Raw genomic sequence first — 13,506 nt, forward strand, 5'->3', positions numbered from 1 at the left:
TTTTTTTTTTACTTTCTCTTTCTGATATTTTGTTATTAGTTGTAAAGAATTGCAGCAGAGTTCTGTATATTAATCTAGTATCCCACAATCTTGCTGAATTTATTTATTAGTTCTAACAGTTTTTGTGTGGAGACTTTAGGGTTTTCTATATGAAGTATCATGTCATCTTCAAATAGTGACATTTATACCTCTTCCCTTCCAATCTGTATACTATTTATTTGTTTTTCTTGTCTGGCTGCTGTGGCTAGGACTTCTAATACTATGTTGAATAGAGGTAGTTAGTTGGGCATCCTTGTCTTGTTCCTGAATTTAGCAGGAAGGCTTTCAGCTTTTCACCATTGAGGATTATGTTGGCTGTGCATTTGCCATAAATGGCTTTTATTATGTTGAGATACGTTCCCTCTATGCCCATTTTGGTGAGAGTTTTTATCATGAATGGATGTTGAATTTTGTCCAATGCTTTTTTTTTTTTTCATCTATTGAGATGATCTTGTGGTTTATGTCTTTCCTTTTGCTAATGTGGTGTATCACATTGATTGATTTGCTTATGCAATGGTTATTCTTGCATCCCTGGAGTGAATCCAAATTGATCATGGTGTATGATCTTTTTAAGTATTGTTGGATTTGATTTGCTACTATTTTGTTAAGGATTCTGTATTCATCAAGGATATTGACCTGTAACATATTTTTTTGTAGTGTCTTTGTGTGGTTTTGGTATCAAGGTGATAGTGGTTTCACAGAATGAATTTGGGAGCGTTCCCTCCTCTTCAATTTTTTGGAATTGTTGAAGAAGGATAGGTATAAGTTTTTCATTTTACGTTTGGTACAATTCCCCAGTGAAGCTGTCCCATCCTGGGCTTTTGTTTGCAGGGAGTTTTTTATTACAGACTCTATTTCACTGCTAGTGATCAGTCTGTTCAAACTATCTGTTTCTTCTTGACTCAATTTTGGCAGGCCGTAAGTTTCTAGAAATTTGTCTATTTCTTGTAGGTAGTCCTATTTGTTGGCATATAACTGTTCATAGTATTCTCTCATTATTTTTTGTATTTCTGTGGCATCAGTTATTATTTCTCCTCTTTCATTTATTATTTTGTTTTTGTTTTTTGGGGGGGTCACCTCTCTTTTCTTCTTGGTGAGCTTAGCTAGAGGTTTGTTGATTTCATTTACCTTTTCAAATAACCAGTTCTTGTTTTTACTGATATTTTCTATTGTTTTTCAATTTCTATTTTATTTATTTTCTCTCTGATCTTTATTATTTCCTTCTTTCTGATGACTATGGGCTTTTGGGTTTTGTTTGTTCTTTTTCTAATTCTTTTAGGTGGTACGTTAGGTTGTTTATTTGAGATTTTTTTTGTTTCTTCAGGAAGGCCTGTATCACTATGAACTTCCCTCTTAGAATTGCTTTTGCTGCCTCCCATAAATTTTATAAGGTTGTGTTTCCATTTTCATTTGTCTCAAGGTATTTTCTGATTTCTTCTTTGATTTCATCATTGACCCATTTGTAGTAGCATGTTGTTCACTATCCATGTGTTTATTCTATTCCCAGTTTTCTTTCTGTGGTTAATTTCTAGTTTCATACAGTTATGTTCAGAGAAAATGCTTGAAATAATTTCTATCCTTTTAAATTTGTTGAGATTTGTTTTGTGACCTAGTAAGTGCTCTATCCTAGAGAAGGTTCCATGCATACTTGAAAAGAATCTGTATTTTGGTTTTGTTTTTGTTTTTGTTTTTTTTTTGGATGTAGGATCTTGTAGATATAAATTAAGTCCAACTGGTCAATTGTGCCATTTAGGATCTCTGTTGCCTTATGATCTCTCCATTGATGTCAGTAAGGTGTTAATGTCTCCTACTATTATTGTATTATGGTCAATTTCTTCCTGTATGTCTGTTAGTATTTGCTTTGTATAGTTAGGTGCTCCTATATTGGGTGCATATATGTTAATGAGTGTAATATCCTCTTCTTGTATTGATCCCTTTATCGTTAGATAATGCTCTTCTTTGTCTTTTTTATGGCCTTGGTTTTAAAGTCTATTTTGTCTGATATGTTTATTGCTACCCTCACTCTCTTGCCATTTCCATTTGCATGAAATATCTTTTTCCATCCCCTTACTTTTAGTTTGTGTCTTTCACCCTGAAGTGAGTCTCTTGTAGTCAGCATATCATAGTTTCTTGTTTTATTATCTAATCTGCCACTCTGTGTCTTTTGATTGGAGCATTTAGTCCATTGACATTTAAAGTAATTATTGATAGGTATGTACTTATTGCCATTTTAATCCTTGTTTTCCAGTTGTCTTTGTAGTTCTCTTTTGTTGTTCTCCTTGTTGTTTTTCCTTTTGTGGTTTGATGATTTTCTTTTGTAGTATGCTTGAGTTCTTTCCTTTTTGTTTTTTGTGAATGTATTGTATGTTTTCTATTTGTGCTTACCATGGAGTTCAAGTATGTTGACCCATAACTATATCTATTTTCTTTAAACTGATAGTCATTCAAGTTAAAACACAGTCTAAATGATCTACATTTTTATCCTCCTTTCTCCCACATTTTGTGACTTTGATGTCCTATTTTAAACCTTCATGCTTATGTTTTTACTATTAATTGTAGTTAAAAGTCATTTTACAATTTTTAAAGTTGTTTTTTAATCTATGTTCTGGCTTATTTAAGTGATTTTCAACCTTTTATATGTTTGCCTTTCCTATTGTGATTTCCCCTTTCCTGTAGACTCTTGCTTCTTTTCTATTTAGAGAAGACCCTTCAATATTTCTTTTGGGGTAGGTTAAGTATTGCTGAATTCTTTTAGTTTTTGCTTCTCTGAGAAATTATTTCTTTCTCCTTCTATTCTAAATGATAATCTTGCTGGGTAGAGTGCCGTAGGTTGCAGGTTTTTCTCTTTCAGGACTTTAAATATATAATGCCACTCCCTCCTGGCCTATAAAGTTCCTGCAGAGGAATCAGCTGATAGCCTTATGGGGGTTCCCTTTTAACTGACTCTTTGTTTTTCTCTTGCTGCCTTTATAATCCTCTCTATCTTTAACTTTTGACATTTTAATCATGATATGTCTTAGTGTGAGTCTGTTTAGGTACATCTGTTTTGGGGCCCTCTGTGCTTCCTATACCTAGATATCTGTTTCCTTCTTCTTTAAGTTTGGGAAGTTTTCAGCTATAATTTCTTCAAATACATTTTCAATCCCCTTCTCTCTCTCTTTTCCTTCTGAAACCCCTATTATGCATAGGTTGGAATGCTTTATATTATCCCATAGATCTTGTGTGTTACTTTCTTCTTTTTTTTTTTTTTTTAATTTGTCTTTCTGTGTACTGTTTGGATTGGGTGATTTCCATTATTCTGTCTTCCAGATCACTTGTTAGTTCTCCAGTGTCATTTAGTCTGCTACTTATTGCTTCTCTATTGGTTTTTATCATGACAATTGAATTGTCTGTTTTTGATTGGTTCATTTTTTTGGTTTCTAATTCCTTGTTAAAGTGATCTGCATTTCCATTGAAAATCTTTTAAATTCATTTAGAATTTTTATTACCTCATTTTTGAACTCAGGGTCTAGTAGACTGGTGAGGTCTGTTTCATTCATTGTTTTTTCAGGAGATTTCTCTTATTCTTTTAATTGGGAGTAGTTCCTCTGCCTTTTCATTTTACTTAACTTTTTCTGTCTCTGAATTTAAGAGAACCAGTTATCTACTCTGGTCTTGAAGGGGTGTTTTTATGTGGGGCCATCCCTATGTAGACTGTGTGTGTCCAGTATTTTTTGTGTGAGGGCTGGTTTTGTTATGGATGCCGTGCAGAATGGGTGTGGTTGGTGTTAAGGGATTTAAACCTTGTGCAGGAATGAGGCAGGGCTTCCTCTGTGCTCTGTTGCTATCACAGCCCTGTCAGGGGCAAGTTCTGCTCCCCAGTTTTTGGAGTAGAAGCCCTGAGGCTCAGGTTCTATCAGGCTCCATTGCCCTTGAGTGCAAGATCTGCCACAAAGGATGTGATTGCTGAAGGAAGTGAAGCCCATATGATCACAGAGGACCTATGTGCCACCTGTGTAGCATCTGTGGTTCCACTCAGAAGCAGCCCAATGTTGCATCTCTTTTTCTCTTGTGTTTATCCCAGATCTAGTGCAAGGCTGTGGTTTGGAGTAGCATTGTGACTACACAGGGCACAGGGGGTCAGGGCGTTGTGACTGCAGGAATTAAGGTGGCTGTGCTGCCCCGAGATCTGGGCTGCCTCTGTGGCAGACTTCTCCCAGGACTTGTCTGCTCCAGATCTAGTGTAAGCTGTGGTATGGAGTGGGCAGGGCCTAAGTGCCCTCACTGGAAAACAAACCATTGAGTACTCCTGCCCATGGCTTGTCTGCCCAAGATGCAGAGCTTAGCCACTGTGCCCTCTTGTGGTACTGCCCTGTGCATACACTGAAGATGTTCACTGCAGCCCCTCCCCACCTTGTGCACATGCTGACAATGGGCTCCAAGTTTCACCTGGATCACACCTCAGGTGCCCTAGTATGTCTCCACATAGCTAGACAAAATCTTTGCCCAGATCTTGTGCCAGGCTGTGGTGTGGAGTGAGCAGGGCCAGAGTGTTGTGCCTTGGAATTGATAAGTGCAGCGAAGCAGCAGCTGCCAGTGCAATGCTCTTTCTGCCCTGATTGTTAACAAGCCAGCATGTGTCCACTCCTCACAAATAAAAACCAGGCTTCTCCAGCCCTTCTGTCTGTCTCAGCAGATTTCCCAGCAGGCAAGAGGCCTTGCAGGCAAGACCCTAGGACTGGGATGCTCAGGTTGTGGGTTGACCTGCTCACTTCCCAGAACGAGGGTCCCCCTGTGTGGACCTTCTCTTCCTTACAGATCCCTCCCAGGGGCTCAGGTCCAACCTGATGCCTTTTTTTCATCCTATCCAATTATGTGGAGATCTTTCCTGCAGCTTTTGTTATATAGGAGTTCTGTCAGTTTTTCCAGTTAGTTTTCCATGAGAATTGTTACATATGTAGATGTATTTTTGCTGTGTTTGTGGGGGGCAGGTGAGCTCCATGACCTCCTACTATGCCATCTTGATCCCCCTAATTCCTGAAGTCATTTTTATGAAAAGTAAATGGGAACTTTCCAAGTGTAATCTGTATTTAAGTTCATCTCAAAGCCCATATTTTAAAAGCCTTATTTTAATACAATGGAATATTATTCAGCCATAAAAAGAAATACTGCCATTTGCAGCAACATGAATGAAATTCAAGGGCATTATGATAACTGAAGTAAGTCAGACAGAGAAAGACAAACTTTGCATGGTCTTAAAATAATTCCACTATGTGGAATCTAAAAAAGTGGAACTAACTCATAGAAACAGAGTAGAATGGTTGTTGCCAGGTGCTGGGGGAAATGGGGAGACGTTGGTCAAAGAGTACAAACTTTCAGTTATAAGATGAATAAGTTCTGGGGATATAATGTACAGCAAGGTGACAACAGTTACCAATACTTTATTGTAAACTTAAAATCTGCTAAGAGAGTAGATCTTAAATGTTCTCACCACACACAAAAAATGGTAACTATGTGAGGTGATGGATGTGTTAACTAACCTTAATGTGGCAGTCGTTTCAGAATATATACATATATCAAATCATCGCATTGTACGCTTTACTCATACAAACTTCTTTGTCAATTATATCTCTGTAAAGCTGGGAGAAAACCCTTATTTTAAAAGATCTTGGGACTTCCCTGGTGGTCCAGTGGTTAAGATTCCATGCTTCCAATGCAGGGGGCCCAGGTTCGATCCCCGGTCAGGGAACTAAGATCCCACAGGCCACACAGCAAGGCCAAAATATTAAAAAAAATTTTTAAAGTAAAAGATCTTGTTTGTAGGGTCTACTAAATATATACTATTGCCACTACTATTGTCTGAATCTTTTTTCCTGAGATAGTCCAACCTCTGAAATAATTAGTTAAGCATCGGTGATCATCATGACCTTTTACAAGATTAAGAAGGAATATTATCTCCTAAGGAGGTCTAGTTAATGCAGATGCACAATACACACTAAAGGGGAGGGCAGAGGCCCAAATGGCCAGAGAAAATATTATGTTTAAATTTTTCTTGTCTTGCCATAAAGTATGGATTTTATTTCATCAATTTCCCCCTTTTGATCATTAATCTTTTGAAAGAAAGCAGTAAGAGACCAAATATTTGCTCCCTTGATGCCACGATGGTTGCTTACCTGCCCTGCGTCCATCATGTTCCTCACTGTCAGGTCTTAATAGCCCAGTGCTTTCTTTCCTTTCAGGGGATTGTACCAATAAGATGTTTGGCAAGGACTAGCAGTCAATTCCAAGTTGTCCAATAGGACTTATGCTAATTTTACCTTGCATGTGCATTGTGCATGTTCACTGATGTATAGAGTACTACAGATGTGATCAATAGTTTCAAGTTGTTTAGATATTGTCTTGGTAGGAGTAGGTGATATACAGTGTGTAAGGCAAGAATCTATAACTTTATAAGTTACACAAACAATAATCAAAATTGCCAATAAGAGTAACAATGTCACTAATAAAGGTTTAAGCCAAGATCCTCCTAAACCAAACCAAATTTCTAGTATTTCACCTAAACTGGGAAGAGGATCATTTAGAGTGGAAATTGATTCTTCATATGTGGCATAAGATGAGTTACATCAGAAGATATATCAGGTATAAAACCCAACATTCAGCATGGATTATAGCACAAGTTTCCCCTTGGGAAATAGAATATCAAGGGCCATGTGATTCTGTAGGATCACTTTTTCATCATGGAAACTTCCAAACTGAGCAAGCTGATAACTTGATTACTATCATTCAAAGCTGGCTGAGTACATTTTGTTAAAGCTTCTATGTGAGTAATAATATCTTCTCTTCCAAATGAAGGAAAAATATATCATGGCCAAATGATCATAGCATTGGAAAACTGATCAAACCCAGTGCACTTGCATTAAAGTCAGATTGGCAGGCCTACCCCTAGGTGACCTTGAGACCAAGGGGAACCAATTGTTCATCTTCCTAACCAACCTGGGGAGAGCCAAGGCCAAAATTTGTTCCATAAGTCCTGGGTCCTGTTAAGAGCCATCCAATATTTAACATCTAGTGAAAAGGAGTATTTATGGCCAGGTTCAGAACATGTGCCATTAACTGGCCAGGTAAGAGGGTCTCACTTAGTGATACTGGTGGCAGCAGTATCTTACAGAGTACTAGAGTTTCTTTCTTCTAAAATAAAATCTGTAAGGGCAATCCAATTAGAGCCTTGAAGAAGAGAAATCCACCAGTAACCAGTAACCCAGGAGTACTGTATGTGGCCCATCTCATCTGATCTTGGAGGCCAAACAGAATCGTGCCTGATTAGTACCTGTATGGGAGACTACCTGGGAACACAGGGTGCTGGATGTAGGCAATTGGCCACAAACCCAGCAACTGGATTGATTTTTGAAACTCACCTATGATTTCTTCCAAGGAAGAAATACATTTGGTTCATAAGCAAAAGCGTGAGCAATTATCAAAGTAATTAGTGTACAGGCCTGATCTGGGATCTTGTGTCAGCTGTCTATTTCAGACGTCCTGGTCTGGTAGTGTTGGTCTTAGTTAGTGGAAGTTGGGTGTCAGAAAAAGGAGCTGCAGTTCAGGAAAGGAGACCTGATATGGCTTCTTCCAATGTCTGTACAGAGTTCTTTATCTGATATGTTTTCCAGTATGCATAATCTCCTATCTGCACGTCATGAGGCATCTGATATTCATCCAAAGATAGATTGCTGTGATAAGCTTTAGAAACAAACTTAGACTATCCTTTTAATAATTCAATTAAACTTTACAACAATGTAACGTAGTAACGAGGAGCCAACTGGGAAGTGAGTTTTAGGCAGTAAATACAAGAAACCTCAAAGACAGCAACAGTAGAACTTAATGTCCACTGAAACGTTCACTTTTTTATCTCTAAAATACCCTAATTTCTACCAAATATGGCCAAATTAAGACTAATTTGTGGACTTCCCTGATGGCACAGTGGTTAAGAATCCACCTGCCAATGCAGAGGACGTAGGTTCAAGCCCTGGTCTGGGGAGATCCCACGTACCGCAGAGCAACTAAGCCCGTGCACCACAACTACTGAGCCTATGCTCTCTAGAGCCCACGAGCCACAACTACTGAGCCCATGTGCCACAACTACTGAAGCCCCCATGCCTAGAGCCCATGCTCTGCAACAACAGAAGCCACCATTATGAGAAGCCCGTGCACTACAAAGAGTAGCCCTCGCTCGCTGCAACTAGGGAGAGCACGCGTGCAGCAACGAAGACTCAACACAGCCATAAATAAATAAATAAGTAAACGAAAGTACATTTGTTAAAATCTTTAGGGGTTTCCCTTGTGGCGCAGTGGTTGGGAGTCCACCTGCCGATGCGGGGGACGCGTGTTCGTGCCCCGGTCCGGGAAGATCCCGCGTGCCGCGGAGCGGCTGGGCCCGTGGGCCATGGCCGCTGGGCCTGTGCGTCCGGAGCCTGTGCTCCGCAATGGGAGAGGCCGCGGCGGTGGGAGGCCCGCGTATCGCAAAAAAAAAAAAAAAAAAAAAAAAGACTAATTTGTTTGAAAAATATTCCTGACTTCAGTAAACTTGGTCTGATTATTTACATAAGTTGATCCTACAGGCTCTTTTATATTGGCTGCACTGCATGAAAAGACACTCACCACCACTAATTATTAGAGAAATGTAAATCAAAGCAACAATGAGGTACCACCTCACACCAGTCAGAATGGCCATCATTAAAAAGTCTACAAATAAGAAATGCTGGAGAGAGTGTGGAGAAAAGGGAACCTTCTTACACTGTTGGTGGCAATGTAAATTGGTGCAGCCACTATGGAAATTAGTATAGAGGTTCCTCAAGAAACTAAAAATAAAGTTGCCATACGATCCAGCAGTTCCACTCCTGGCCATATACCCAGACAAAACTATAATTCAAAAAGATACATGCGCGGGTGGGGCGGGGCAGAGGGCGGGGCAACTGAGGCGCTGCGTCACTCGGTGCAGTCGATGGTGCATGTGGGGGGCGGGGCGGGGGATTGGCTGGGCGCGTCCCCAGGTTCACGTGGTGTGCAGCACGCAGAGTCCTTCAGTCGGTTGGACCCGGAGCGGAGCAGCCGGAGCGGGGCTGTGAGTAGAATAAAGGCAGTCCCCACTGATGACTGAAAATGACAAAGCATCCACCTAACAGACGAGGAATCAGCTTTGAAGTGGGAGGCCAGTTGGAAGCCCGGGACCAATTAAAAAGCTGGTATCCAGCTCACATAGAAGATATTGATTACGAAGAAGGAAAAGTACTGATCCATTTCAAGCGTTGGAACCATCATTCTGATGAATGGTTCTGCTGGGAAAGTCCTTATTTACGCCCTTTAGAGAAAATACAGCTGAGGAAAGCGGGCTTACATGAAGAGGAAAGATCATCTGAATTTCAAATAAATGAGCAGGTCCTTGCTTGCTGGTCTGATTGTCGTTTTTACCCAGCCAAAATCACTGCTGTTAACAAGGATGGACCATTTTTATTAAAATGGTGACTGATCTCACTTAATATGGGGAAAATCAAGTCAAACTCATAGAAGAAAAAACTACAAGGATATACTGTACAGCACAGGTACTTACACTGTGAAATTTTATGATGGAGTAGTTCAGACTGTCAAACATATTCATGTCAAAGCTTTTTCGAAAGATCAGAATATTGTGGGTAATGCTAGGCCTAAAGAAACAGAACACAAAAAGTCTTTCATCATCTCCTGATAAAAGACAGAAGTTTAAAGAGCAGAGAAAAGCCACAGCCAATGTGAAGAAAGACAAAGAGGACAAAGCCTTAAAGACAGAAAAGAGACCCAAACAGCCTGATAAAGAAGGAAAGTTAATCTGTTCTGAAAAGGGGAAGGTGTCAGAGAAGCCTTCCCAAGAACAAGAAGGAAGATAAAGAGAACATTTCAGAAAATGACAGAGAGTATTCTGGAGATGCTCAAGTGGATAAGAAACCTGAAAATGACATTGTGAAGAGTCCACAAGAAAACTTGAGGGAGCCAAAAAGAAAGCGAGGCAGACCCCCTTCCATAGCTCCTACTGCTGTGGATTCAAACTCTCAAACTTTGCAACCAATAACATTGGAATTGAGAAGACGGAAGATATCAAAAAGAAGTGAAGTCGCATTAAAACGTCCTCGGCTTGACAAAAATTCATCCCAGGAAAAGTAAAAAAACTACTCGGAAAACACTGACAAAGTCCTATCAAGGAGACGGTCCTCCAGGCTGTCCACTAGTGGGACCCACGAGATCCTAGATCCTGACTTGGTTGTATCAGATTTGGTTGATACGGTTACTACTGATGCTTTGCAAAACACATCATCTGGTACCAAGGAGTCTGAAGAAGAAGCCGGGAACATCCTGATCTGCAGCTGTGGTGTCAGCCTTGGAAACAGCATCTGGCGGAGGGGAGATCTCATTCCAAACACATCCATGTCACTGAAGCCAAGAGCAGGGAGGAAGCCCCAAGCTATAGAACTTTGAACGAGGCGGTGGAGAAGCCTCTGCCCCTGCCCTTGCCCCGGTCTGTGGAGGAGTCATATATCACCAGCAAGCACTGCTACCAGAAGCCCCGCACCTACTACCCTGCTGTGGAACAGAAGCTGGTGGTGGAGACCCGGTGCTCTGCCCTTGACGATGCAGTCAACCCCCTCCACGAGAATGGTGACGATTCCCACTCTCCGCGCCTGGGCTGGCCTCTAGAACAAGACAGGAGCAGAGGGGACAGTGACCCCAAACCCAGCTCCCCAAAGGTGAGGGAATATGTCTCCAGAAAGGCCCTACCTGAGGAAGCCCCGGCTCGGAAGCTGCTGGACAGAGGCGGAGAGGGGTTGCTGAGCTCCCAGCACCAGTGGCAGTTTAACCTGCTGACACATGTGGAGTCTCTTCAGGACGAAGTTACGCATAGGATGGACTCCATTGAGAAGGAGCTGGACATGTTGGAGAGCTGGCTGGACTACACTGGGGAGCTGGAGCCCCCGGAGCCTCTGGCCAGGCTTCCGCAGCTCAAGCATTGCATCAAGCAGCTGCTGATGGACCTGGGCAAGGTGCAACAGATCGCACTCTGCTGCTCAGCATGAAACTGGGCACCCCCACACTAATGGGGGAACAATCCTGGAGCACGTGCAGGAGGAGCTTCACGTATTTAAATAAATAAACCTAGCATGCCAAATGCACGTGACACTGACCGACTTCAGGGGTCTGGGCAGGGGTGTGATGGACTTGGACAAAGAGGCCGTTTTGGCTGCTGGAAGGGAGGGCACCCTGATCTTGAAGCCTACCAAGAAGGTAGCAAATAGACTCTTGGAATTCCCTTCTTCTGTGCACATTGTTGAATGGAGAGTGAGTCTTTTTGCACAAACTTCACTTGAAATCGTGCCACTGATGATAAATGGAATGAGAGCCAAAAATGTTTAGTCGGAAACAGTTGTAAATTCAACTTGCAGCTTATTTAATTGACTTTTCTGTCAGGTTGGGGCACATGCCAAGCCTTCTGGTTTTCTGCCTGGCAAGGATTTAGGCAGCAGGCATCATTTTCATTTTTCCAGCTTCGTGGGAAGGTCGTGACTTCACCATTCTGTGGAGGTTGGGAAGGAGCAGAGGCCTTGGCCACCCTGCCTTCTTAGAACTCTTCACTTTCTCACCACCTCTGTTGCATGACTTCATGGTACCGGGGACAAGTTTTGTATGCTTTCACCCCAGAATTGGCTGGGTTGTGTCTTTTGTAGCAGAACCCATACAGCCCGTGGAAGAACTAGAATCTCACTGTAATAAGAATATAGGAGGAATTCCAAACTGACGCAGGCAGGGTCTGGAACCCAAAGGACAGCACTTTCTACCCACTTCTTGACAGCTTACCAGTTCTATTTAATGTCCAACAAATGGTTCCCCCAAATTTGAACTCTCACTGTAAAGATTTGTTACAAAGAATGTGGTTTGGGGAATTACCTTACTTTGTATTGTTGTAAACAAACCAGATTCTACATCTGCTGCCGCTTTTCTCCTTCCCCGAAGGGTATATGTTCAGTAGTTGGCATTTTCAGAATTGTTTTAATATACTTTAACACTTTAAATTTCCTGTTCGTATTATTTTGTGAGATCAAGGTGATTATGCTGCTTAAGGTCCAGGTACAGTTTGTACCTTTTGAGACAATATTTGTTACTCTTCCAGGTTACGGTTCCACATGTAATTGTTTTGTTTTTCCTTACTAGGCAAAGTTAAAGAAAATGTTCCATGCTTTGAGGAGTGACCCGTTTTACCATTTAGTTTTCCTATCACTAAAGGCAAAAATCAAAGCACATCTATCCATTAACACTCACAAGTTAATTATGGGTTTATGAATCTGTAATGTTATATGCTGCAAATATTTACTATGTAAACGTGAAGTAGCCAATATCTCAATAGCAATGACAGTATCTCCGGTGACCTTTGGGATGGTTAGGCTTTAAGGTACAGGTCATTGCGGTCACAAAGCCCTCTGTACCAAGATCTGTTTCAGGGTATGCTTTGTCTAGTAATTTAACTCACCATTTGATATAAAATGAATTTAGGACAAGTTGACCTGCTGTAGCTCATCCATCAGAGGGAATATATGTGGCTATGACATCTGTAATAAAGCTGACACAATTCCTCTGTAAGAGGTTGTTTCCCATTGCTAATGTTGGTGTTTCTGGTGTGGGAAGAAACGCTCAAGGAGTATGCATGGCATCTATGTTTAGCATAATTTATCAGACGGCCACATTATAAGAACTGTGTGAAGCTTGTCTGAAAGGGGAAGAAACAGGATGATTTTCCGTAGCCACAACTGTGAGGTACGGTGACTTATTAGATTACTGATTTTTCTTTCCTGAAAACACATTTGAGCATAACTTCTGGGGAAGCTGTAACTTTAAGGGAGTCAGTCTCATGTCTTTTTCAAGTTGAAAGAAGAAACTGAGTTACCCTAATTTTGCCAAGTGGCCATTATTGAGTTTACTGTATGCTTTTTGTAAAGGAAATAATCCCATTTCACTCATTGTGACCTTTGTCCTTAGGGAAGCAGGGGGTGACTCCAAGTTCTGATAACCCCAGTGTGCTTCGCTAATTTAAAGCTATGTTGAGGGGCTCCATCCCCAATTCCTGGGTCAAGTTGAATTAACCCCAGGCTGGAGCACTGGAAACTGTTATTTGCAAATATTACTGTTAATTAATGTTACCATTTAGAAATATGTACACTACCTAAGTTTTCTTTTGAGAAAAACTATCCACCTATTAAAAAAATTGCCTTGGGCTTCCCTGGTGGCGCAGTGGTTGAGAGTTCGCCTGCCGATGCAGGGGACACGGGTTCGTGCCCCGGTCCAGGAAGATCTGCGGCAGGGCCCGTGAGCCATGGCCGCTGAGCCTGCGCATCCAGAGCCTGTGCTCTGCAACGGGAGAGGCCACAACAGTGAGAGGCCCGCGTACCACAAAAAAAAAAAAAATTGCCTTGA

At 41.4% G+C, this 13,506-nt stretch overlaps 2 pseudogenes; both read left to right on the forward strand.

The window, feature by feature from the left end:
- Window positions 1–9,174: 9,174 nt before the first annotated feature.
- LOC111170799 (PHD finger protein 20 pseudogene) lies at window positions 9,175–9,537 on the forward strand (annotated as a pseudogene).
- Window positions 9,538–9,550: 13 nt separating this feature from the next.
- On the forward strand, window positions 9,551–12,693 carry LOC149748803 (PHD finger protein 20 pseudogene; annotated as a pseudogene).
- The last annotated feature ends 813 nt before the right edge of the window (window positions 12,694–13,506 follow it).

Source organism: Delphinapterus leucas, chromosome 7 (genome assembly GCF_059928025.1).
Source record: "Delphinapterus leucas isolate spDelLeu-1000000601 "Yukka" chromosome 7, BTC_Dleu_Yukka2, whole genome shotgun sequence".
Classification (NCBI taxonomy): domain Eukaryota; kingdom Metazoa; phylum Chordata; class Mammalia; order Artiodactyla; family Monodontidae; genus Delphinapterus; species Delphinapterus leucas.